Genomic DNA, 26,854 nt, shown 5'->3' with positions numbered 1-26,854 from the left:
GGGCAACTTTTCACGTGAAAGGAAATTGCTGATACTCATGAAGAAGATGCCTGCTTGGATCCCGAGCTGCACCCCGAGCCAGACCCCAGGTGGGACTCTGTGTAGCCTGGCCCTCCTTGCCTGCTGGAGGACAGTCCTCATCAGAGAGCAGTGCAGAGGAAGTGTGCTCCCATATATATTAATGAGACGAAAGAACGTTAAGATCCCAACATAATCTGTTTATACATTATACATTTCTCTTGTTATTATTCAGCATTGATTGAGTACCCTCAATTCTGTAAGCTTTTTATCGAATGTTCCAACAACTCTCAATTACCTGCAGTGTGGAGGAGCAGGTATGGGAAGAAATAAATGAAATCAGAGACAAGGGCTATAGTGCATATTACAGACCTGAGAATGAACACCAAAACCTTATCTTGGCTTAGCTGTTGGCAAGGAGCAAGAAGGCATCCTTGGAGGCTAAGCTTTCAGTTCCATGAGGGCAAGGATCATGCAAACCACTTCACAGCTGCTTTGCCACTGCCTAGCACAATGCCTAGCCCATAAACATTTGTTGAATGAATTTGTTGAAAGGAACGAATCATGTTAAAAACAGCAAACACTTTTTTTTCTGTGTTATGTGTCAGGAGCTATCGAAGAGCTTTACACATCTTAATTTTATTTAATTCTCGTAACAATCTTATGAGCTAGATAGGTACTATTATAACCTCCATTCTCCAGAGGAAAGAACTAAAGTTCACAGAGGTTAAGTAACTGGCTCAAGTTTGCACAGCTAGTGAGAGCTAGGTCAGGAGTCAAACCCTGGCAGCGTGGCTCCAGAGTCTGATGGGCTCTCCCTGTTAGGACTAGAAGCAGTGGGACCCAGGTACCTGCCTCTAGCCACCAGGTCACACTTCCTAGCTTTAAAAGTCTTGCTTCTTCATTCATCAGTGCCAGCCCCGATCTCAGATGGACCCTTGGACCCACCTCAAAGTTACCTGCAGGCAACCCGCTGTCTGCATCAGTGGGCTGTTCTGCTGACTCGGCCAGACTCCCAACTTTCCTCCTCCCTTTCCAGCTGTTGATGTCCCACCTCGACCCTCCCCTTCATCTGATGGATTGTCCATCCTCAGTCTGAGGCTTCTCTGCTCACCCCAAAATGCTCCAGACTACTCCAGAACTATCATCTTGATATCTTTACAGCTGTTTCTGGAATGTCAGATCTTATACTTCTGTTTGTTATCTCTGTTCCTCACCATAATTCAACCAGGGGGTATTGTCAGCCCATTTTAGAGATGGGCGTGATGAGGTCTCCTGCTGGGGGTCAATGCTGGTGAGTGGTGGAGCCTGGGTCCAGAACTGGTGGGCCCAACCCCCAGATCCGTGTTCCTTCCCCTATTCTGCATAGTTGACCCCACTTCCACACTCACCTACTGTGAAAAGCCCTACCCCCAAATGATGAGGCAGCCAAAGCTTGGGGTGGGGAGGGCATGGTAGGAGAGGCCTCATTGCTCCCCAGCGGGGCTCAGTCAGGGAGCATTTGGGGGGAATATCTGTCTCCTGGGCCTGTAGTCAGCCACAAGGGCAAAGACCTAGGACAGGCAAGAAATCCGTGCCGAACTCTGATATTAAAAAGGAGGGAGTAAGAGCCAAGTGATCATTCTAAGCCTGTATATTAAATGTATTTTCCCTTTGTAAAAAAAAAAAAAAAACTGCAAAAGTTATGTTTCTACATAAAGGCAGCCTGTGTTTCATAGCTATTCTAATTTATGGGCCGTACATTCCTGTGATTGTCTTGAACTGAAGAGCCAAGTAAATAATCACGGAGAGCCACAGGTAAATCACTTGGAGGTGAATCGAGCCTGTCCAGGGCCTCCAGAAATGGCACAAACATTATTTCCTAATTTTGCAGATTTCTTCATCTGAGCCCAGAAAACGCCTTCTCTTGTTGGCTTTGAGGTTTGACGCTTTTTTCCACTTACATCCTGAAGAGACAGCGGCAAGGTGAAACGTGAGAAGTGTTTAAAGCATTTTCAAAGATTCCACGTCTAATTTTCCTTCTCAATTTCAAAGAAAGAATGTCGTTCACTTCACTTCCACAGGTATTTATCCCGCTACCAAATGGGAGCTGGAAATGGGAGGCGGTGGGGAGGAGTCCGGAGTGGGGAGACATGGGCCACAGCTGCACGCAGCTTGGGACCTAGTTGATTTTTTTTTAATTTTGGTAAAATATACATAACAAAGTTACCATTTTAATTATTTCCAAGTGTACAATTCAGTGGCATTAAGTGCATTCACACTGTTGTGTGACCAACAACCACTATCCATCTGCAGAACTTTTTCCTCTCCCAAACTGAAACTCCGTTTCCATTAAACAATGACTCTTCATCCCCTCCTCCCCCCAGCCCCGGCCACCACCATTCTACTTTCTGTCTCTATGAATTTGACTATGCTAGGTATCTCACATAAGTGGAATCCTGTAGTATCTGACCTTTGGGGATTGGCTTAGCATAGTGTCTTCCAGGTCCATCCATGTCATAGCACCTGTGACCCAGCTGATTTTAAGAAGGGGAACACTGAACCAATGGAAATACTAGTTCTTATGTAAGTCAACCAGAGGGGCATCAACCAGAGGGACAAATGCATATTCACAGTCATTTGTGGTTGTTTTAAGGAAATCCAAGCCTAAGCTGCCACAATAAATCCAACACATTTATTGAGTTAACACTCTAGGCAAGGTCCACGGGGTAAATGAAGCAGCAGAAGATGCTCCTTCTCAAGGAGCTTATATCCAGCACAGGAGACTGGGGTGCAGAATCAAATCCAGATGTTAACTGGTAAGTTAACTTCAGAGTACAAATAAACAGGTAAACAAGGCTTTCGCCAGAGAGGTCATTTCAGACAGACATGACTGGGGAAGAGGTAGATTTTAAGGTGACCTTGAAGGATAGGTAGAGTTTAGTACAAAAGGAATGGGGCTGGAGAGAGAAGACATTGCAGACCAGCACGGAGTGAAAGCATGTCCGACGGCCGACTGTGTCTGTCTTATTCACTGTTTGATCCCCAGTGCCTGGTACCACAAGTGTGTGTCCCAGGAATGAAAGAATGAATGAATGCAGAGCCCAGAGGTGGAAAAGCCCAGGGTGAGTTAGGGAAACAGTGAGTAGACAGTCTCGCTTGAGTAGAGGGTCCTTCAGGGGAGCTAAGGTTAAAAAGGAAATGTTGGTAGAGATCAGAATATAGAAAACTTTGACTGTCAGACTAAGGAACTAGAACTTTATCCTGAGGGAAATAGGGAGGCATTGAAGGTGGTTGACCAGGGGAGCTCAGAGTGATTATTTCACTAATTATGATCATAAGTGTCATCAAAGCACAAGTACCCCCTGAGAAGCTTAAAGTGGCAACAGATGGGCGAATGTCAATAGAGTGTAAGTGTCTTCGTTGGACTTATGCAGACTGGGTAACGTCTCATGTAGAAGTAGCATTTTTTGGAAGCATTTTAAAGTGACAGAAGATAGAGGAAGCTGGCAGCTTCCTCTGAAAGACGCTAGTAAGGACAACATTCCAGTAATCAAATACGAAAATGACAATTTAGCTGTTGAGATCAAGAGGAAAAAGGCAGATCTTGAGGCCATGGTAAGAGAGGATTACAAATTTTAGGGATCTTGATAGTCCCTCAGGAGACGCAGAAGCCAGAGACCATGACAAAAGGCAGGACTCAGTGACTGGCCACCAAGGGAAGTTTTAAAGGAAAAGAAGAGAAGAGTGTGCCGTATAGAGTGTGAGGTTGGGATGAGGTGCCAAGCTTCCATATTCAAAAGAGAAGCAGAGCTTCAGGATGAAATCACCGGGGAGATGTGAAATCTGCAGCAAGTCATCATCATGAGGTCATGAGAACATAAGAATTATGGAGAGGAGAGCAGAGGACAGAAGATGGAAAGGGAAGAGAGAGAAGGGGAGGAGAGGAGAGGGGAGGAGAGAAAAGTAGGGGAGATGGAAGGGGAGGAGGAGACTGATTTTATGTTTAACAGGAAGTTACTCTAACTGGTTTAAACCAAAAAGGTCACAGGTTTGTTTTATGGAATCCAAGAGGACAGGCAAGATTGAGAGAAGAATGGAACCAGGAACTGGAGAGCTGTCCAGAACCAGCAACGACTGTCTCTGTCCCTTCCAAGGCCACCTGCACGCTCCTCTCTGCCCCTCCTCTCCACTGCTTTATTCTTCGTTCTCGCCTCTATCCAGATAGCTGTCCCCACAGCCACCAAGATGACTTATCCCCAGTTCAAAAGACCTGCAGAAACGAACTAGTGGCCCTGAATCCATTTCCAAATATCTGGGGAAGAAAATACGATTGGCATCTTCATGCAGGGTTCTACCAAGTTCCATCAGCTATGGGCCAGGATGGTGGAGCCACTCAGCGTAAACAAGGCTCCTGAGTGCAACTTCTGTGGCTGGGAGGGCAGCTTTGTAAGGTGGGTGTCAGGCTGGGCAGATTCCACGGAAGATCTAGACTACACTGAATCGATCAGGAACCACGAAACCCTGTTAGGTAGAAAGGCCTGAAGAATCCCAGGCTGTTTCAGTCTAAAGAAGCAAAGGCCTCAGCAGCCATGAGAACAGCCTGCCAGTCACTGAAGAGGTGCCTGCAGACTTGTGCATGGTTCTGTAGGTGACAAGTTGGCTGATTCCAGTAGAAAGAGAAGCCTTCCATCAGTGAGAGCTGTCCCCCTGCGGTGGGCTCTTCTGTGAGTGAGGAAGCTTCCACAGGTATAAGGGGTTGAGCAGTCCAGGAATGTCCTAAAATTGGATGCTAACTTGTGAGAGGAAGGGAGGGAGGACTTATATGTAGATTTTTCTAGAGAGTGGTTTCAACCAAGGGAACCATAGCCAAGAAGAGGGTGAAAATCTATGATTTAAAGAGCAGTGATTTGGGCTTCCCTGGTGGCGCAGTGGTTGAGAGTCCGCGTGCTGATGCAGGGGACACGGGTTCGTGCCCCAGTCCAGGAAGATCCCACATGCCGCGGAGCGGCTGGGCCCGTGAGCCATGGCCACTGAGCCTGCGCGTCCGGAGCCTGTGCTCTGCAACGGGAGAGGCCACAACAGTGAGAGGCCCGCGTACCGCAAAAAGAAAAAAAAAAAACCCTAAAAACTGGCAGAGTAATCCCTTCACACTGGGCAAATGTGAAGTAAACCACATTGAAGTGACTAGGAAAGGCTGAGACAATCTCACCATAAACCCCACCTCCAGCACACAATCGGGAGCTTCTCCCTGAGGAACGAAGCGTTCATACCCCACATCGGGCACTTCAGCTTTAAGACCGGCACCTGAGAGACGAGCTCTCAAAGCATCTGGCTTTGAAGACCAATGAAGCTCACACACACGAGACCTGCAGGGCTGTGGCAAACTGAGGAACATCTCCTAAAGGGTCCATGTCCAGACTTACCTACCCCAGGGCTAACCCAGAAGCAGCTCTTTGAAAGTACCCAGACTTTATGTGAAAGAGACTCATTTCTTCATTTTAAAGCATTGGTCTAAGGGACAGGGGCCTGCTGGGATACTCTCCGGGGAGGGAGGCTGATGGGCACCATCTTCCTGCTCTCCCTCTGCTTTGCTAAGGCCAGCAGGCACCATCTTATTTTTTTCTTCCTTTCCCGCAGGTGCCATCTTTATGCTGCAGCTGACAAGCTCCATCTTCCACAGGATCCCTCTGCCTTGCTCCTTTTCTTCTTTTTTTCTTTTCTCTTCCTTTTCCTTTTATTCCCCCCTTTTTTGCTAAGTGCCGTCTTTGCGCTCCTCTCTGCCTTGCTCCAGCCACTAGGTGCCATCTTCACACTCTGTCATGCTCCAGAGTGCCAATATCTCTGGTGGGGGGGGGGGCTTCTATACGTCTGGTGCCCTGGGTTTTACATCTGGCTTTTGCAGCTGCCACCCAGGGAATGTTCTTTGATTGTTTGGCTCTGGAGTCCAGGGAGGCTTGTGTTCCTGGGTCCCATGGAACTGTAACAATTGGAGAGACAGTTCTTGGCAGACTACCACTCCCAGAGCACTGCACAGATAGCAGACTGAGACACACCCTTCGTTTTTCTGAGAAAGAGGCCGATTTGCTTATCCAGGAGCTTTGGCCTGAGGACCACTTATAGGAGCCTATGGAGGGGCTCTCAAGGAATGGAAGCTGGGGAAGGTGAATACAGTTTTTGTGCTCTCCCTCTGCCTCACTCCAGCTCCCCCGTTTCTTACAGATAGGAGCTTATGTCCTTCTCTTGTGCCCTGATTTTTTGGCAGCTGCCTGGGGACCCTCTATATTTCCTGGCTCTGGTGGTCAGCAGGGCTTATGCTCACAGGTCCCATTGGACTGTAACTAATAGAGAAAGTGTTCTTAAACTGGTACTGCCCCCAGGGTACAGCAAGAAGCAATAGACCCAGGAGCTCAATCTTTCTGGAAAGAGGTCTACTAGCTCATCACCATTGTTGCAGCTTGAGGGGCAGGCTTCCAATTAAACACAAATCTAAGGGTTGACTGTAAACCTTTCCTGAGACCTAGGAGGGTAGGCACTGTCTTTATGCTCTCCCTTTGCTGCACTTCAGAGTGCCAGCTTTTCTCAGAGGAGAGCACTTATTTGTGTCTGGTGCCCCAGTTTTTACATCTCATGTCCTGGTTTTTGCAGCTTCTGCCCAGATGATATCTCTTGATTGCCTGGTCCTGATAGCCAAGGGGGCTTGCATTGCATTGCTGGGTCCTGTGAAACTGCAACAATCAGAGAGACAGTGCTTGGTAGATTACCACCCTCAGAACACTCCACAGACAGATGACTGAAACACACCCCCAGCTTTTCTGTGAGAGAGATCTACTTGCTAGTCCTGGAGATTTGGCCATAGAAGCAGGCTTCGGGTTTGGCACACATCTAGTGGCTATGGAGATGCTCTCAGGGAACATAGGCCAGATGATACCATCTTAGCGCTCTCCCTCTGCCTTGCTACATCTCACTGATATCTCCCAGAAAAGAGTTTGTACACTCATCTGGAGCCCTGATTTTTGCAACTGCTGCCCAGAAGACACCTATAGATCCCTTGGCTCTGGGAGCCAGAGGCACTTATGCTTACAGTCCCACAGAACTCTATATAATTGCACTCTCTACAACTGCTGCTTGAGGGTCTGGCTTCTAATCAGCCTGAATCTAGGTGCTGACTGAGATCTCCCCCTTTGGGACACTGGTCTTGGTACACCTTCAACAACTGGGAGCTATTAAAAATAAAAAGGGTTGCTTGGACAATCACAAAGATTGTCCAAGAGCTAGAGCAGAACTGAACAATAAGTAAGGTTCATCTCCTACACAAAACCAATCCTTCTACACTGGGAGAAGTGGCTCTTTCATCTAATGCACAAGAAACCAAAGCAGAGTCAAGAAAAATGAACAAACAGAGGCATATGTTCCAAATGAAAGAATAAGATAAAATATCGGGGGGAATAAAGCATTAATGAAATGGAGGTAAGTAATTTACTTGATAAAGAATTCAAAGTAATGGTCATAAAGATGCTCACCAAACTCAGTGAGGAAACAAATGAGGAAAAAATGTAAGGCAGAAAGAGGAAACAAAGAGGAAAAAAATGTAAAAAGTTCCACACAGAAATCACAGAATAAAGAATACTATAACTGGACTGAAAAATACACTAAAGTGATTCACCTGCAGACTAGATGAAGAAGACAAAAGTATCAGTGAACTCAAAGACAGGGTAGAGTAATTCACCCAATCAGAGCAGCAGAACAATGAAAAAAAGTGAAGCTAGATTACAGGACTTATGGGACAACATCAAGGTGACTAACATTTGCATTATCAGAGTACCAGAAGGGGAAGAGAAAGAGAAAGGGGAAGAAAACTTATTTGAAGAAATAATGACTGAAAACTTCTCTAACCTGGAGACAGAAACAGTCAGATTCAGAAAGCCCAGAGAGGTAAATTAGATGAACCCAAAGAGACCCGCACCAAGACACATTACAATTAAAATGTCCAAAGTTAAAGGCAAGAAGAGAATCTCAAAAGCAGCAAGAGAAAAGCAACTTGTTATGTACATAAGACTACCAGCAGATTTTTCAGCACAACCTTTTAGGCCAGAAGGGAGTAACACTATATAATCAGAGTGTTGAAACAAAAAAAAAATTCCAACCAAGAATACTGTATCCAGCAAAGTTATCGTTCAAAATTGAGAAGAGATAACAAGTTTTCCAGACAAGCAAAAGCTAAAGGAGTTCATCATCACTAAACTAGCCTTACAAGAAATGTTAAAGAGACTTATTCAAGCTGAAAAGAAAGTGTGCTAATTAGTAACAAGGAAGTGTATGAAAGTATAAATAATCTCACTGGTAAAAGTAAATACATAGTAAAAGTAGGGGATTAATTACTTATAAAGCTAGTATGGAGGTTAAAAGACTAAAGTAGTAAAAAAAAAATGTAACTACAATAAACTAGCTAAGGGATACACAAGATAAAAAGACTTAAAATGTGACATCGAAAACATAAAACAAGAGAGAGGGAGAATATAAATTAGAGTTTTAGAGTGCATTCAAACTTAAGTTGTTATTAACTTAAAATAGACTGATATAAATATAAGTTGTTATATGTAAGCTCCATGTTAACCACTAAGTAAAAGCCTATCATAGATACACAACAGATAATAAGAAAGGAATCTAAGCATACTAAAGAAAGTCATCAAACCACAAAGAGACAGAGCAAGGGAAGAAGAAAGAAACAGAGGGACTACAAAATAACCAGAAAACAATTAACAAAATGGCAATAAGTACATACTTATAAATAATAACTTTAAATGTAAAGGGACTAAATTCATCAATCAAAAGATGTAGAGTGGATGGATGAGTGAATAAAAAACCAAGAGCCACCTATACGCTGCCTACTAGAAACTCAGATGTAAGGATATACATGAACTGAAAGTGAAGGGATAGGAAAAGATATTCCATGTAAATGGAAGCAAAAGAAAACTGGGGTAGCTATACTTAGACAAAACAGATTTTAAAACAATGACTGTAATAAGAGAGAAAAAGGGCATTTCATATTGATAAAGGGGTCAACCCAACAAAAAGGTAAAACATTTGTAAATATTTATGTACCCAACATAGGAGCACCTAAATGTATAAAGCAAATATTAACAGACCTAAAGGGCAAAATAGACAGCAATACAGTAATAATAGGGGATTTAATAACCCAGTTTACATCAATGGATAGATCATCTAGACAAAAAATCAATAAGGAAACATTGGCTTTAAATGACACATTACATCACATGGACTTAACAGTTATATATGAAATATTCCATCCAAAAGCAACAGAATATACATTCTTCTCAAGTATACATGAAAGATTCTCCATGATAGATCATATGTTAGGCCAAAAAGTAAGTCTTAACAAATTTAAGAAGATTGAAATCATATCAAACATCTTTTCAGACTACAATGGTATCAAACTAGAAATCAATTACAGGAAGAAAACTGGAAAATTCACAAATATATGGAGACTAAACAACATGCTCCTGAACAACCAATGGGTCAATGAAGAAATCAAAAGTGAAATCAAAAAATACCTTGAGACAAATGAAAATGGAAATACAACATACCAAAACTTATGGGATGTAGCAAAAGCAGATCTAGGAGAGAAGTGCATAGTGATAAATGCCTACCTCAAGAAACAAGAAAAATCTCAAATAAACAACCTAGCTCTACACCTCAAGGAACTAAAAAAATGAAACCCAAAATTAGCAGAAGAAAGGAAATAACAAAGGTTAGAGCAGAAATAAATAAAATAGAAACTAGAAAAGATCAATGAAACAAAGAGCTGGTTCTTTGAAAAGATAAACACAATTGACAAACATCTAGATAGAGTCAACAAGAAAAAAAAAAGAGAAAGTTCAAATAAATAAAAGCAGAAATGAAAGAGCAGACATTACAATTGTTACCACAGAAATACAAAGCATCATGAGAGTACAAAAAATAATTCTATGCCAACAAATGGGACAACCTAGAAGAAATGGATAAATTCCTAGAAACAGGGCCTCCCTGGTGGCGCAAGTGGTTGAGAGTCCGCCTGCCGATGCAGGGGATACGGGTTCGTGCCCCGGTCTGGGAGGATCCCATATGCCGCGGAGCGGCTGGGCCTGTGAGCCATGGCCGCTGAGCCTGCGTGTCCGGAGCCTGCGCGTCCGGAGCCTGTGCTCCGCAACGGGGGAGGCCACAACAGTGAGAGGCCCGCATACCGCAAAAAAAAAAAAAAAAAAAATTCCTAGAAACATACAAGCTTCCAAGACTGAATCAAGAAGAAATAGAAAATCTGAACAGATTGATTACTGGTAAGGTGATTGAGTCAGTAATTTTTTAATTCCCTACAAACAAAATCAAGGACAGGTAGCTTCACTAGTGAATTCTAGCAAACATTTAAAAAAGAATTCTTGTTAATAGCAATCCTTCTCAAACTCTTCTTAAAAATAGAGGAAGGGGACACTCTTCCAAACATATTTTGCAAGGCCAGCATCACCCTGATACCAAAACCAGACACAGATGCCACAGAAAAGAAAATCACAGGCCAATATCCCTGAAGAACATAGATGCAAAAGTTCTCAGCAAAATATTAGCAAACTGAATTCAACAATTAAAAGGATTATACACCATGATCAAGTAAGATTTATTCCAGGGATGCAAGGATAATTCAACATCTGCAAATTAATCAACATGATACACCACATTCACAAAATGAAGGATTAGAATCATAGGATCATCTCAATAGATGTAGAAAAAGCATTTGACAAAATCCAACATCCATTTATGATAAAAATTCTCAGCAAAGTTAGCATAGAGGGAACATACCTCAATATAACAAAGGCCATATATGACAAACCCACAGAAAACATCATACTCAACAGTGAAAAGCTGAGGGCCTCCCTGGTGGCGCAGTGGTTGAGAGTTCGCCTGCCGATGCAGGGGATACGGGTTCGTGCCCCGATCTGGGAGGATCCCATATGCCGCGGAGCGGCTGGGCCCGTGAGCCATGGCCTCTGGGCCTGCGCGTCCGGAGCCTGTGCTCCGCAACGGGAGAGGCCGCGGCAGTGAGAGGCCCGCATACCGCAAAAAGAAAAAAAAAACAGTGAAAAGCTGAAATCTTTTCCTCTAAGATCAGGTACAAGACAAAGATGCCCACTTTTGCCACTTTTATTCAACATAGTATTGGAAGTCCTAGCCAGAGCAATTAGGCAAGAAAAAGAAATAAAAGGCATTCCAATTGGAATGGAAGAAGTAAAACTGTCACTATTTGCAGATGACATGATACCAAAGACTACATCAAAAACTGTTGGAACTAATAAATGAACTCAATGAAGTTACAGTACAGTATACAAAATCAATCTACAGAAATCTATTGCATTTCTATATACTAATAACAAACTACCATAGAAATTAAGAAAACAATCCCATGTAAAACTGTATTAAAAAATAAAATAACTAGGCTAAATTTAACCAAGGAAGTGAAAGACCTGTACACTGAAAACAATGAAATTTATGAAAGAAACTGAAAAAGACACAAATAAATGGAAAGATTCTGTGCTCATGGATTGGAAGAATTAATATTGTTAAAATCCAAACTACCCAAAGAAATATGTAGATTCAATGCAATCCTTAGTAAATTTCCAGTGGCATTTTCCACAGAAATAGAACAAGTAATCTTAAAATTTGTATTGAACTACAAAAGACCCCTAATACTCAAAGAATCTTGAGAAATAAGAACAAAGCTGGAGTCATATGATCCCTGATTTCAAATTATATTACAAAGATACAGTAATCAAAATAGTATGGTACTGCCATAAAATCAGACACATAGATTAATGGGACAGAATAGAGAGCCCAGAAATAAAACCATGAATATAGGGCCAATTATGACGAAGGAGCCAAGAATATAAAATGGGGAAAGAACAATCTCTCCAATAAATGGTGTTGGGAAAACTAGACAGCCACATACAAAAGAATGAAACTGGACCACTAACTTACACCATACACAAAAATTAACTCAAAATGGATGAATGATTTGAATGGAAGACTTGAAACCATAAAACTCCTAGAAGAAAACATAGGCAATAAGCTCCTTGACACAGCATAAGTCTTGGCGATATTTTTTTGGATTTGACACCAGAAGCAAAGGCAAGAAAAGCAAAATAAACAGGTGAGACTATATCAAATGAAAACGCTTTTGCACAGGGAAGGAAACCATCAACAAAATGAAAAGGCAACCTAATGAATGGGAGAAGATACTTTCAAGTGATATATCTGATAAGGGTTGATATCCAAAATATATAAAGAACTAATACAACTCAATATCAAAAAATGGATAAAGAAAATGTGGTATACACACACACAAAAAAAACACACTCACAATGGAATATTATTCAGCCATAACAAAAGAATGAAATCTTGCCATTTGTGACAACATGGATGGACCTAGAGGGGATTCTGCTAAGCGAAATAAGTCAGACAGAGAAAGACAAATACTGTATCTCACTTATATGTGAAAGCTTTAAAGAAAAACCAAACAAGCTCATAGATACAGAGAACAGATTGGTGGTTGCCAAAGATGGGGCATGGGGGATGGGCAAAATGGGTAAAGGAAGTCAACAAGTATATATTTCCATTTATAAAATAAATAAGTCATGGAAAAAAAATCATGGAGATGTAATGTATAGCATGATGACTATAGTTAATAATACTGTATTGCATATTTGTAAGTTGATGAGATCTTAAAAGTTCTCGGCACAAGAAAAAAATAATTCTGTGACTATGTATGGTGACAGATGTTAACTAGACTAATTGAGGTTATCACTTTGCAATATATACAAATATTGAATCATTATTTTGTACACCTGAAAGCAATATAATGTTGTATGTCAGTTATACCTCAATAAAAAAAGAGAGAAAGAGGGACATTACATGAGCAAGACTTTATTGGAAATGCTGGCAGGACTTAGTATCTGAGTAAACTCAAGGGCGAAGGAGAAGACAGAGAAAAGTTTGGGTGATGGAACTTGTCTGAGTTGAGGAAATTAGATGGAGAAGTTGGTTTGGTTTACTGGTGAGACATTCATTTAAAAAATATCCGGGTGGCAATGACATGGATCAGGGCTGGGTATGAGGTAAGAACAGGATTGACATTTAGGAATAAAAAGTAATGATGTAATCATTGCAATCATAAAATGTGGCTTTCTGAGGAATTGTATTAAGATAGACGAGGAGAAGGGTGATGATACAACCTTGGAAACATGAGAAGAAGGAGGAGCCAACAAATAAGGGAATAGAGAGGTAGCAGAGAAGAAAGGCGATTCAGAAGAGTGCAATATCCTTTAAGTCACTGACGGAGAGTCAAGAAGAGCAACAGGGGCTTCCCTGGTGGCGCAGTGGTTGAGAGTCCACCTGCCGATGCAGGGGACACGGGTTCGTGCCCCAGTCTGGTAGGATCCCACGTGCCACGGAGCTGCTGGGCCCGTGAGCCATGGCCACTGAGCCTGCGCATCCGGAGCCTGTGCTCCACAACGGGAGAGGCCACCACAGTGAGAGGCCCGCATAGCGCAGAAAAAAAAAGAAAAAAAAAGCAACAGTATTACCTGAAAAGTTTTTTTTTTAACCAGGATTTTAAAAAAATGTAAATTTTCTTCAGCCACAAATCAGAGAGAGCTATCAGGAAAGAAAAAAGCCAGATTGTAGAGGGTTTTGGAAGCTATGGGTAAAGATAAAAATAAAGTTAATTGGCATGAATTGCTCACCTGAGAAATTCTATAGGAAAGGAAGGAGACACACAAAATAGTGAGTAAATGGGCCATCAAGGTCAAGCAAATGGTTCTTTTCAACTGAGAGAAAACTCTGCTGAGAATAAAGCAAAACATGAGGGCCATTTTGATGTGGGGTTCGGGGAATGTTCTAGAACATGCACCAGGTAGGCTAAGTCTTCTCATATAAGATTAAATCCGAGAGCTTCTGACTGGAACAGATGAAGGAGAAAAGTTCTTAATCCTGGAAAACAAGTTGAACATTGACAATATGAACTTTGAGTGTCAAATCTTCATGGTTCTTTGGCACTCCAGCAGGATGGCAAGAACAGAGGGAGACAAGGAATGCTGGTGACCTGGGTTTGGGGTTAACACCTGTCTGAAGCAGGAATGAGAATCTGGAGTGTGGGCAAGGTTAGGTGTCTAGGCTGGATGACGAGGGCTGGGTGGGAATGGGAGCAAAGCCAACAGACTGAAATAGGTAAGGAAGGGGTTGGAAGACTCTGGTTTAAGTGAGGTTTAGGAGAAGTGGGGGAAATGACAGGAGTGCTCCTTTCCTGGGGCTGCCTTAACAAATTACTACAAATCTGGTGGCTTAAAACAGATAGAAATTTATCCTCTCACAGTCCTGGAAGCCAGAAGTCTGAAATCAAGGTACTGGCAGAGATGTGCTCCTTCCAAAGGCTCTAGGGGTGAATGCTTCCCTCTTCTACCTTCTGGTGGCTCCAGGCATTCCTTGGCTTGTGGCTGCATAACTCCAGACTCTACCTGTCTTCACATGGCCTTGTCCTCTGTGTGTCCCAAATCTCCCTCCACCTTTCTCTTATTAAGGATACTTGTCATTTGATTTAGAGTACACCCCATTAATCCAGGATGATTGCATCTCAAGATCTTTAAATTAATTGCATCTGCAAAGACTCTACCTAAATAAACTTGCATTCACACTTTTGAGTGGACACATCTTTTGGGGGGCCACCATTCAACCCACCCCAACAGGTAAGGAGGTTCTGATCAGAAATAGGAGCCCACTTGAAGGAGAGCAGAGGTGCACCAGTGTCTTTGGGTATGGTTTTGCCCATATATGACACATGTGCTGGTATACACTGTAGAGGGGGATCAGAAAGGTCAAGTTGGTTCGGGAATAATGATATTAATAGTTGTGACAGTTGATCTTTGGGACTGGCTTCGTCGAGGAGGATGGAAGGAATGGGTTGAAACTAGGTGACCAGTGGCAGGTATTTCTATAAAGTCAGTGAATTCTGGAGGTGTGCTGCCATGGGTGGTAGAGATTGACTACCAAGACTTTAGATATTGATGAGAGAATGATACTTCAATGATCTGGAAGTGGCATTAAGACCTAGGAGAAGGCTGACCCTCTTCTTTTTTATCCCACTCAGCCAGGTAGCATGAGACCTATGTGGGAAAAGTTTGTTTCTTTCTCACTACGATGTCACTGATGATTTGTCTACCCTATGGAGAAAGTCTCTCTCTCTCTCTCTCAAAAAAAAAAAATCTTTAAGCCAATAGAAGATAGCTCAACTGGATTTCAAAATTTTTACCTTTCCTCTTTTTAAAAACCAAGACGATATTTTCCTATTTTATGATTCTGGAATTTGTTTTCTTTCAGATAGCCACCTCCCTGAATCTACCCAAAATAGCTTACATGAGAGCAGGGACCATGTCTATTTTGCTCATTCATATATCTTCAGAGTCCAGCAAAGAACTCAGTTAGCAGAGCTTATCAAGTGAATGAACAAGTGGATGAATGAATACATAAATGAATGGATGAATGAAATTGCATTTCCCTAGTCTCCTATGCATGGAAACCACCAGCAGGACTGTCTTTTAGCAAGTGTTGAAGTTGTGGGCTCACTTGACCTATGTCCCGTCCTTGAATTCCTATATCAATATGGATAATAGCTCAGTGCCTTGTCAATAATTACAGCGTGTTCCGTCCGCTGCTGCCAAACTCTTAACAAGCCATCTGAGTGGAGGTGCTTGTGTGAAGGTGACACTTGCCCCCACCAATGTCATCTAAGGAAATACCCATCTTCCCTTAAGTGTCTCCTCTCCCAGTCTTCACATATCACTGCACTATAAATGATGATGAGGAGGGTTTGTGAATCAAGAAAAAGGCCTTGCTTTCAAGTACTCCTTAATTAGGTAGGATGGATCCAGCATCCTAGTTCATTTGGACGGGAGAGTGGGGAACCGTTCCATCTCCTGCATGTCCCCACCTGGGTCCTGCAGTGTTCCCAGGGTGATTGCTCTGTGTAAGGAGTTTATAACTTCTAAGCTTCTTCCTCCTTATGCCAGGACTGGGAGGAATATCATGCAGGTAAAGTCTGCTACCAGGTTTTACGAGAAGGTTTGGAGGTTCAACATGGAGTTAAAATTTCTGTTTATTTAGTCATTTATACATCATCTCATTGTGAAAACAAGTCAAGGTTTCTTCTTGGATTACATAAATTAGGTCAGGGAAAAATAAATTCTAAATAGATGAGAAAAAAGAAGTAGGATTGGAACCTGAAACCGAGCCAGGAAAGAGACTATATAACACAGCAATGCAGACTGTAGGCCCTGTATCCTCACTCTGTGTGGGGTTCCCATTTGGATCTGAGTGTTCAAGCAACGAACACAAAAGGGAACCCTGATCGGCCGTACAATTTACAGCATCCATGAGACAACATGCTCACAGGTCAAATCCTTAGTAAAACTCAGTTAATTCTGACCTGGGACCAGGCAGAAATTTCTCCCAGGCTTCCTCATAATGAGGACACTCTGTGATGAAATAAAAAATATGCCAATAAAATCTCGCACAAACAATGCACAGAACTATTCCTTAGTAGAAACTTGCAACATGTACATCCCCTCAGAAGGTGAAAACTAGAAAAACAATTCTTTGTGGATCAACATGAGGTAACCAATTCAGTGCTGGCCTGGCTTAACTTAGGCATGGACTTGAGAGAAGCTTGACAGGTGCCAAAGGTGGCTGGGAGGAAGGCGCCCTGGCTCTAGGTCCTCTTCTCAGCTCTGTTGCCATGTGGGATGCTGAGAAGAGCTCAGACTTTGGATCCAGGTAAAAATGAATTTGAATCACCACTTAAATAGCTGTGTGCTCTTGCAGTTTCTGCACCTGGGTTTCCTCATCTATATAATGGGTGATGTGATCTCTTTTGTGCAGATTGTTGTAAGTGTGAAGGGTTGTGTAGATGCAGGGCCCAGCACAATGTCTGAAACAGAACAAGTACATAATAAAGAGCAACTATAAAGCTTTCTGTCATGTCCTTGGGCTGTGAATTTACCTTGGGCAATGTGAATTTCTTGGGCCTCAGTTTCCTCATCAGAAACTAATGGTGTTAGTTTCCATAATAGTTAGTTTCCATCTCTAACATTCTTTTTTATGATTTCATGAAATTTAAAACATAACTTTATATCAAAAAACAGGAATACTAAACGTATGTTGTTGCTTTTGTACAGGTCCTCCCCCATTTTAATAACAGTCCATATCATATGTGTGTTCTCAGAATCCTTCTGTCCCCATTGCCTGCTGGTTAGAATCTCTTCTTCTTAGCAGGGACCTGGAGGCCCTTCAGCATGCAGTCACCGCCCCCTCCTCCAGCCTTGCCCCTGACCTTGATCAAATGCCAGTAGTAATCCTAATCTACCGAATTTCCTTAAATTGCACTTTACCCAGACCAATCCTTCTGCTTCAAATTCGTCACCCCCCCCTTCCCAACTGGCTTCCAGAAATCTACTTAAAGAAATTTCTAGATGGCTAACACTAACTCCTAAGTTATCTTCTCAGGAAGATAAATTGTGAAGAAGCAAAAATAATATCCAATGGTATGGTTTCTGTTTCTCATTGTGCCGATAGCAATCCTATGATTTGTTAAGTACCTACAATATCCCAGGCACTGACACATATACATTGTCTTTCCATTTTTGCAGTGGCCCTTAGAGGTGAGTACCATGCCCATTTTACAGATGAAGAAACAGAGGCTCAGGGAAGTTAAGTAATTTGCTCGAGATAGAACAACTAGATGGTTAGGGAGCTGGAATTTGAGCCCAAGTTTCTGAATCCAAAGCCGGTGCACTTTCTATCCCACCACACTGCCTCCGCGAAGGAGCAAACGCCATCTCAGGCAGGGCTCTCTACACAGCAAGGTGGGTCAGACACTTGGGACACAGCGACTTCTGAGGAAGTAGAAGGTAATTTGACAGTTTATTCTATTTTATTGGTTCCAGAGGGGACTATTCTCAACTGTCCTTCCCCAACACACACACTCTCTCAATCTCTTTATCAAATCAATTGGCGGTACTTACAGAAAGCCACATCAGTTTGTTCCTGGAATGTGCAAGAAAAAGCCCAAGGCATTGATTGCCCCTGCCCTCAGAGAGCTCACAGCTTCACTGAGGAGAAGGGACAGCGAGACCCATGAAACCACCAGAGAAAGGTCTGGAAGCTGTCAACTGAGTGCCAGGTTGTGTGGTGCAGATTATAATGCAAACTCACCTGAGGAGGGAAGGAGTGAGCTGAGACATCACAGAGGAGGCTGGCCCTGAACCCGGTCTAGAAGTGTAACAGTTAGGGTGCCCACCCAAAATACAGCAGATCATTAGATACAAAAGAAGAAGCCCCCAAACCCAAAGAGGAAACAGTTTAATTATGAAAAGGGCAACAGCTGTCAGAAGAAAACAGGATTCCTATGCAAACTGTGAAAGGAAAATCCCGGGTCTACTTATCCTATTTCTACAATTTTTCATCAAGATAGGAAATGTAAACAAAGATTATAAATGCTATCTCATGGAGCACCTCCTACAGTCAAGTCGAAGTTATTCACACCTTTCCACAGCCATTATAATGGCCCCAGCATGCTTTGTCTTTACACAATTATTGAGAATCTAAGTGCCAAAGAGCCCAGCTAGGAACTGATGACCCAGCAGTAATCAAAGGAAACACCTTCAGAGAAAATCATCTGTGAGACTCTGCATGATCTGACCTCTGAGACCCCTCCAAGGATCCCCTCTCTCACTGTGCTCCAGACACTCCAGTCTCCCTGCTGCTCCCCAAACACCCAGGCACAGGCCCACCTCACCTATGTGCAGCTCCCTCACACCCCTCACCTCTGGTAACCACAAATCAAATCTCTTTTTCTACGAGTTTGTTTGTTCGTTTGAAGTATAATTGACCTACAATACTATGTTAGTTCCTGGTGCACAGCAGAGTGATTCCATATTTCTTTCTTTCTTTATTTGTTTGGTTGCTCCAGGTCTTAGTTGTGGCAGGCAGGCTCCTTAGTTGTGGCATGCATGTGGGATCTAGTTCCCTGACCAGGAATAGAACCCAGGCCCCCTGCATTGGGAGCGCAGAGTCTTATCCACTGTGCTGCCAGGGAAGTCCCCTATTCCATATTTCTTATGCATCACAAAATGATCGCCATGATAAGTCTAGTTACTATCCATCATTATGCAAAGATATTACATAGTTATTGACTGTATTCCCCACACTGTACATTTCTTGCCCATGACTCATTTATTTTGTAACTGGAAGTTTGTACCCATTAATCTCTCCCACCTATTTTTCTCCTCCCCCCACGCCCCTGGTAACCACTTGCTTGTTTTCTGTATCTATAACTCTGGTGAAACATTAATATGGATTAGGCACCTAGTAGGTGTCTAATAAACATTAATTGAATGATGGCTCTTCAAAGAATTTTTGAGTTCTCCCAAATGGTAGACTCTGGAAAACTTTCCCAAAGTCTTAGAGGAATGATACTTTAAACCTTAGCGATTGGGACACCTATCCCATTGGCACAATCTGGGAGTGAGAACAGGCTCAATCAGCTGTTGGGACCAGCCAGAGGCCTCCTGCATGTTATGGAGAGCAGGAAGTCAAATCATTAAACTGACTATAGGGCTGCTATGTGCAAAGACCCTGTGCTCAGACTCTGCCCCAATTTCCACATATCAAAAACTCCATTTCCATTCCCAGGCTCCTGCCTCTATAGCTCAGCATCCAAGTTCACTGTAGATATATACCAACAACAAGATATCTATGCTGGAGCTGGGAAGTCAGCATGGGGTGGGGCTGGGAGGATGCAGGAGTGGCCCTGGGGCACCACCAAACTCTACCTTTGTGATGCAGAAGGTGAATAAGTGACAAGGCCCTCAGTCCCAGTATTAGCTAACCCCATGACGTAGGGAAATGTACTTGGCTTCTTCATGCCACTTCTCAGGGTGAGAAAACTATCAATAATATTCCCTGATTCAAAGCAGAGATTCTTAACTTGAAATTCACATATAAACCTGTTTGGGTGGGCTGGGAAGACTATGATATTAGGTTGAAACAGAGAATCTGCTACTTCTGTATGTCAAAAATTGTCTAATAGAATTCCATGTGGTTCACATTGAGAAAATAAGAAATTATGATTTAGGCAACACTGTTGTCCAGGTAGTATATATTTCAAATATGGGACCAGTGGTTCATTGGCCCATGCTTTCACTCCACAATTAGGTTAAACTCCCAGGAGGCAATACCTGCTAACATTTTTCAAGCACTTATGGCATAGTCAAGCAGTTTCACTGATACCATCTTATTTGATTCTAAAGTGGACAGTTACCCTCCCACATTCATCTTAGAATCAACTAACATATATTAGGCATCTTCTAGTTCAAGAATCAGTCAGAAAACTACGGCCCATGGGCCAATCAATATGCAGCCTGTTTTTGTACAGCCTGGAAGCTAAGAATTAGGTTTAACATATTTAAAGGGTTGTAAACACACACACACACACACATACACACACACACACACACAGAATAATGCATGACAGAGAACATATGTAGTCCACAAAGCCTAAAATATCTACTATCTGGTCCTTCACAGACAAAGTTTGCCGACCCTGTTCTAGATGCCAGGCACCGGGCCAGGTGTTCCTATTATGCTAACCCAGTGTGATGAGAGTGAGAAAGCCCTTCAGCTTCAGGCACAGATGGCACTGATGGTGTTGGTGTGGCCATAACAGGCAGCAAAGGGGAAGTAACTTGGAAAGCAAAGGTTCTGGTCCCCGTTCTGATTTTCATACATGCTGTTTAAACTGGGATAAGTTCCCTAAACTCTCTCAGGCCAGCAACTTCTTCTATCAAATAGGGCTACACCCTATGGAATAATTCCATTTTACAGTGAGTCTGTGAGTTCATTAGGGCTGGCCCAGGGACCCAGAAATGAGGACATGTGTTCTAATTTGAGAGGTTTTAAAAATCATCATGACCCAATTTTTTTTTCTTCTTCTTGTAAAGAAGAAGATATTCCTTTAGAAGATATATCTAGAAGAATATTTAGAAGATACATTTAAAGCTAACTTAAAAATGCTAAAAGAACATGAGACAAGGCACAGGAAGGCAAGGAACTGAGGGAATAGGGAATCTGCATCCAGACAAGAACTCAAGGTGTGTCATCTCTGTTTTAGGTGACAAATGTAGAATTGCCATTGTAGGGGAGGGGGGCAGAATATTATTTTTAAGCAGAAAGTAGTTTTCTATGTTTGAGCATCCAAATGCAAAAAGAAAAATACCAGTACCACAGGCCAAATACAAAGAGGGGAGGAGGGTATCCAATTTTAAAAATGCTCATGGCAATGAAAAACTATAACTTTCAATGTGAACCAATTCATTGAGGCCTTAACATTCATTTGTTGGGAACGGAGGGGCAGTAAAATCTGCCGTCAGAACCAATTGGGGAGCGGCAGGCTGGAAATGTCAGCTCTGGCTAGGGATGTGCAACTCCTCGACTTTGTTAAAATGATGGTATTCGACAGAAGTTACATCTGAGGTCAAGTGACCGCAATAACACGGGACAAGGAGCGCTCTCAAATCATTCTCGCGGATGAAAATGACATGAAACTGACATAATATCTGAGGTGAGATGAAACTCAAATCCTCAGCAGCTGAACACTTCACCTACTGATGGGCAGCCTGACCCTCACCAATCTCATAATCATACCCGTGTCAAGAGGGAAGCAGAGTCTCCAGTAACAGAAGGCGCTGCTTGGGCATTTGGGGGGAGGGAAGTCTTTGTCTCTGCTTCTGAAATGATGTTGTTAAAAGTTTCAATACTCAGCTTTAAACCTTTCAAATCGATGTCTTATTAGAAAAATTGGATTCCACCTACATGCGTGGAATCTCTTCCCTTATATAATTTTTCTCCACTCTGGGTATTTCTTGGCTAGAATTTTCAGCAATAAAATGTGTGTTTTAGTTCAATGACTATCATGATGTTATTTAAAGATTCAAGCCAATTGCATTCAAAACGGAAGGATGATCTCTAATCTGGGTTAATCTTCTAGCTTTAAAACTACTTGTGTGTTAGGGGTGGGTGTGGGAGCCGTGGGCTGGGAAGAAGATAATGATAAATTATAATCTCTTTGCCCCCAAATAATGGGTGTGAAAGGAGGGTGTTCTGGAGACTGTTGAATATATTAACCCATGATAAAGGACTTCAGAAAAGGAAGCCTAAACTACATTTGAATTCAAAGCAAGTATTAAGATTAAAAACCCAAAAGGAGAAATATTACGTATAGTCCGCTGTTACAAAAAATACTTCATGCTCTATCATTTGCTCTGTAATTGCTCTAATATGAGGTTCAGTCTCGTAGACTGTATCCCCATCTATCAGTGTGTTTAAAAGAAGTTTTGGTGTGTGTTTGTTTTTTCCCTGAGGAGAGAGAGGTGTGGCTGATTTGCATAAACACAACGGCTCTGACTCCAAAATACACCCTATCTCTTCCCTGCCAATGCATGTGGGCTCCCCCAAAGCCAATAAATACACTTGTCAGCAAGGGGATGAATCAGCATGTATTTAAATCAAAGACAGCCATGAAAGACTGCATTAGTTCTGTTCCTGGGACCTGTCAAACCACAGAAGAGATTAAACATCTGACCCTCTTCATCCCCAACATTGCTCCACAAGAGACATTTCTGTCACTATTCCTGCCACTCGGCTTTCAAAGATGCCACAAAGCCTAGGGCGACCTCTGCTACATTTCAGTGTTGTTTATTGATTTCTGACCCAGTGCTTAATAGTTTTCCCAGTCCCCCTGAATGGCTTTTGTAAGCAATGGGGTTTGTACATCTCACCAATCAATACCTTTTATATTTACAATAAAATTGAAACTGCTTCTGCTGGGGGCGCAGCCCAGCATTTGTCATCCTTCAGCGAGGGAAAACTATGTCATTATCTGAATTAAAACATTTATTTCTGATTAAGAGAGTGTCCTATCTCATTAATTTTTCCCTTTCCAATAGAATGGGAATAGAACCCTATTGATTTTTGCACTTTTACACATCTCCACTGCTGGGAAGATAATTGAGAAGTTAGCCAGAATAAATGAAGTTTCAAGTCTAGTGGGCCAGCCAATACCTTCCAAATTCAAGGTGTTTTTATGAAGCTGGATTTTAATTTGTTGGCAGGCTGAAGCAGTGGGACTTATTCGGCTGAGTAAATTGGATTAAGAGTAGAATCAGCTCGAAGCATGTCTTGGGGAATGCTGAGGGCCCAGCTCCCCCTGGACAGCCAGAGACTTGCTTTAGATTTATGCTAAGACAGCTTCCAAATTGCCCTCCTTCAAAACTCCCAACTCACTTCAGGAAGTGTGGATCACTGACCCAAAAGCCTATTAACTCATGTTTCCCTTCCTCATGCCCATCGCCTTAAAAACAACCAAGATCTAATCAGAGGTTGAACTAGACCTTCAGATTGTCAGCACCAATTGATTACACTTTATTAGAATAATGGGACTAAATCCAAGCTTCATTAAAAGGAATTCCCTCTGCTTGAAACCCTTTTTGCTGAAGACCTTTCAATTACAAGCCCTTATGGCACACACAGAGAATCCTGCTCACTTTGATATTTTTCTCATTAGGAATTAACAGTCATTTGTTCTTATTTCCATATGCAAAACCCAAGCCTTGTCGGCTCCTGGAGAGGACAGAAAATGCCCCAGTCTCTAGGGTTAGAAGGAAGCAGGGGGTACAGATAATTTAAACCATAGCTATCTTTGTTAATGTCTTAATTTGTTACCTTCTCTGTAATTTATTTGTCACTGGTCCATTGCTTTTAACAATCACATTCACTTCTACATATCTTTAGTCCCTCCAGGAAAAACAGGTTACATCCTTATATTAAAGGAGAGGGCTTCCCTGGTGGCACAGTGGTTGAGAGTCCGCCTGCCGGTGCAGGGGACACGGGTTCGTGCCCCGGTCTGGGAGGATCCCACATGCTGCGGAACGGCTGGGCCCGTGAACCATGGCCGCTGAGCCTGCACATCCGGAGCCTGTGCTCCGCAATGGGAGAGGCCTCAGCGGTGAGAGGCCCACGTACCGCAAAAAAAAAAGGGAGAATAAGAACCAGGTTAAAACTAAAGATCTTCCAAGTTATAGCTAACGATTCTTCAAGGGAAAAAAAATTTACCAAATGCCTTCCCTGGTGACCTGAAAATAGAGATCTGTAGAGATAAGAGCTCATCTAGAAATGGGGTTGAGAATTTGAGTCCATGGTTAGAATGCTGCAGTTTGAGGTGAACACGAAGACCATGCTTCCCTTTAGAAGTAAAATGAAGCATTGAAAATTAAGGAAATTAGTTCTACAGAAAAGACTTCCCAGCTGGATTTATGTGACATAGGACAGCCTGAATTTGGTAGGCATGTTCTTTGGTATATATGTGTACACACACACACACACAGACACACACACACACACACACCACACCTGAAGCCAAAAGGAAAAAGAAGCAGTCAAGGAAGCACTTCAAGAAGGCTTTAGAGCAAAAAAAAAAAAAAAAAAAAAAAATCTACACAGCACATTAAAAATGCTGTGGACGTGAAGAACTTAATTTCTGACAGCATTTTAATGCATGGTCCGAAGTACCAAAGTATGCAAAAGGTTGAATACATTCATCACAAACAGTTCTGTTTTCTCTCTTTACACCAATGAGGAATTACAGGATTACCAATGACCTTCCTCCCAATGAAGCTCTGTAATTATGGTCATTTATTATACAACTGAGATGAATGGATGGGATTTACATAGAATAAAAATATTATTTAACAGCTGCATTATTGATGTGTGAAGTGTAATTTTAATTTATTTAAATGTTATAAATATATTGTTAATGTATTCTTTTCAAATTAACCTCCTGAACAACACACTGGCAAAACTTCAATTAATATTGTGCTAAAACCTATTTTCTCATGTTGTGTGGCACTGTGTACGGCTAAAAATATGTACTGCTATGATGCTTCGGCATACTTTACCAGTGTATTTTACTTTCCTCCTTGATTCATGATTTCAATTTGAAATTGAATTTTGATTGGAATCATTTAGAAAAATATACCTTCCCTTAAATAAAGGGTCCCTATTTAACTTTAAAATTGTTTTTACTGTAAATTCCAAATGCAGTGATTTGAGGAAAATTCTATATATGTATGTTCATTTGGCATATCGCAATATTTTTAAATATTTAGCATATTTCCACTGAAATGATAAAATGCGAAAAATATTTAAGCCAACAGCTCTATCTAATTTACGTAACATTTTAGCATAATCTCAACAAGCCTGCAAAGAAACCACTGGCTATATATTATGTTGAATCACTTGGTACCAAAAGCATATTGTATGTCTATATGCAGAGATAGACTTATGTATTTTACTTCTGGGTTTATCTTTTTTGTATTCTGTCCATTTGCCCCTGGCTGTCATTATTCCATGCTCATCGACAGAAGAGTTATAGTTTGCAAAAACCTATCAGGTAGGCTGGACACTAGATAATTGAGGTGATGATCAGCCCCAGCAAAAGACAATTGATAGTGATAGTGTCAGAGGCTGCACCTAACAAGATCTGTACCCTCTGTCTCCTTTAGCCTTTCTCTGGAATGGACCGAATATGGAATAACATGGACGTGGCTGATGAGCATCCCGAGACGGGATGACATTGCGTAATTCTTCCTGGAACTGCAATAGGATGGGGGTGTCTTTTGACACTGAAGCAGGTTATTAAATAGAAGTGTGAACTATTAAGAGATGATCTTGACCCTCAGTACATTTTTATCAAAGTCAAAAAATATTTGACACCACTGAACAGCCTACCACAGGCACAAGAGGAGAAATGTTTTATTATGGAAATTTATACTACATTCTTCAAAACAGAAGAATTCAGAATATAAACGTTTCTAAACTGATAACAGTTTGTAGGATTCCCAGTCATTAACAACAGTTGTACATTAAGTATGCTCTGGAGTGATATTGTAAACGAGATGATTGACCAACCTTAATAAGAACTTCCTAAATTAAAAATAAAATTTTTTAAATTACATTTGAAAATAAGGATGATTTTAAGTTGCTTTTGTGCTAACATGATTTAACACAGCTTTTCCTAAGAGGTTTTTCATATCCACTCTCATTAAATGCAGAGATGCCTTGAGGATGAAGGAGATTTTAAGGTATATACAGAGCAGTGTAAACACAGATTTTCTACAGAGACTGTAAGATGCCTTCTAGATTTTTGTCAGGCAGCTACCATAGCCTCTGAGGCTGTTTTCCTTATACCCTGTTCACTTGTTCTGACCTTTTTTCAAACTGAGGGGCCACCACAATTCTTACAACCCCTACCTTCCCATCAATTTATAAGTCTAAGTACTGCATATTGTAACACTCTAATTGCAGGGACAAAAACTAATGGAGCCCAGTGACAATAGACTTAAGCCCAGAAGGATGAAGAAAGTCCTAGTTTTGCATGACTATTAAACACCCTATAGTCTATATAAAAATATGCCAAGTTGAGGCTTGATAGTAATAAAATAGTATGGGTAATGCCCTCAATCCTGGCTGAATGAACAATGCCCCCTGATTGGGTAATTGACAAACTACACACTGTAACACACTCTAGAATAGCCCTGCTTTTTCATTATGCTGAACAATAGGTTAACTAGATAACTCTGCACTTGGCAAAATTACTTTCCACTGACTTCAAACCATCTTCTTTTCTCCTCAAGCTACTGCTCCCTGTGAT

General features: G+C 41.8%; 1 long non-coding RNA gene across 1 annotated transcript in view; it reads left to right on the top strand.

Moving 5' to 3' along the window:
• LOC132480268 (uncharacterized) overlaps positions 1-25,826 on the top strand; it is a 29,343-nt gene extending 3,517 nt beyond the window's left edge. The window contains exons 2-3 of the long non-coding RNA XR_009530625.1: positions 1,892-2,081; positions 25,707-25,826. This is a non-coding gene — a long non-coding RNA (uncharacterized LOC132480268). The remainder of the gene's footprint in view (positions 1-1,891; positions 2,082-25,706) is intronic.
• Positions 25,827-26,854: the final 1,028 nt, after the last annotated feature.

The sequence above is a fragment of the Mesoplodon densirostris genome, chromosome 2 (assembly GCF_025265405.1).
Source record: "Mesoplodon densirostris isolate mMesDen1 chromosome 2, mMesDen1 primary haplotype, whole genome shotgun sequence".
Lineage (NCBI taxonomy): Eukaryota > Metazoa > Chordata > Mammalia > Artiodactyla > Ziphiidae > Mesoplodon > Mesoplodon densirostris.
The sequence above is the reverse complement of the archived record's forward strand: the minus strand, read 5'-3'. Positions and strand labels throughout refer to the sequence as shown.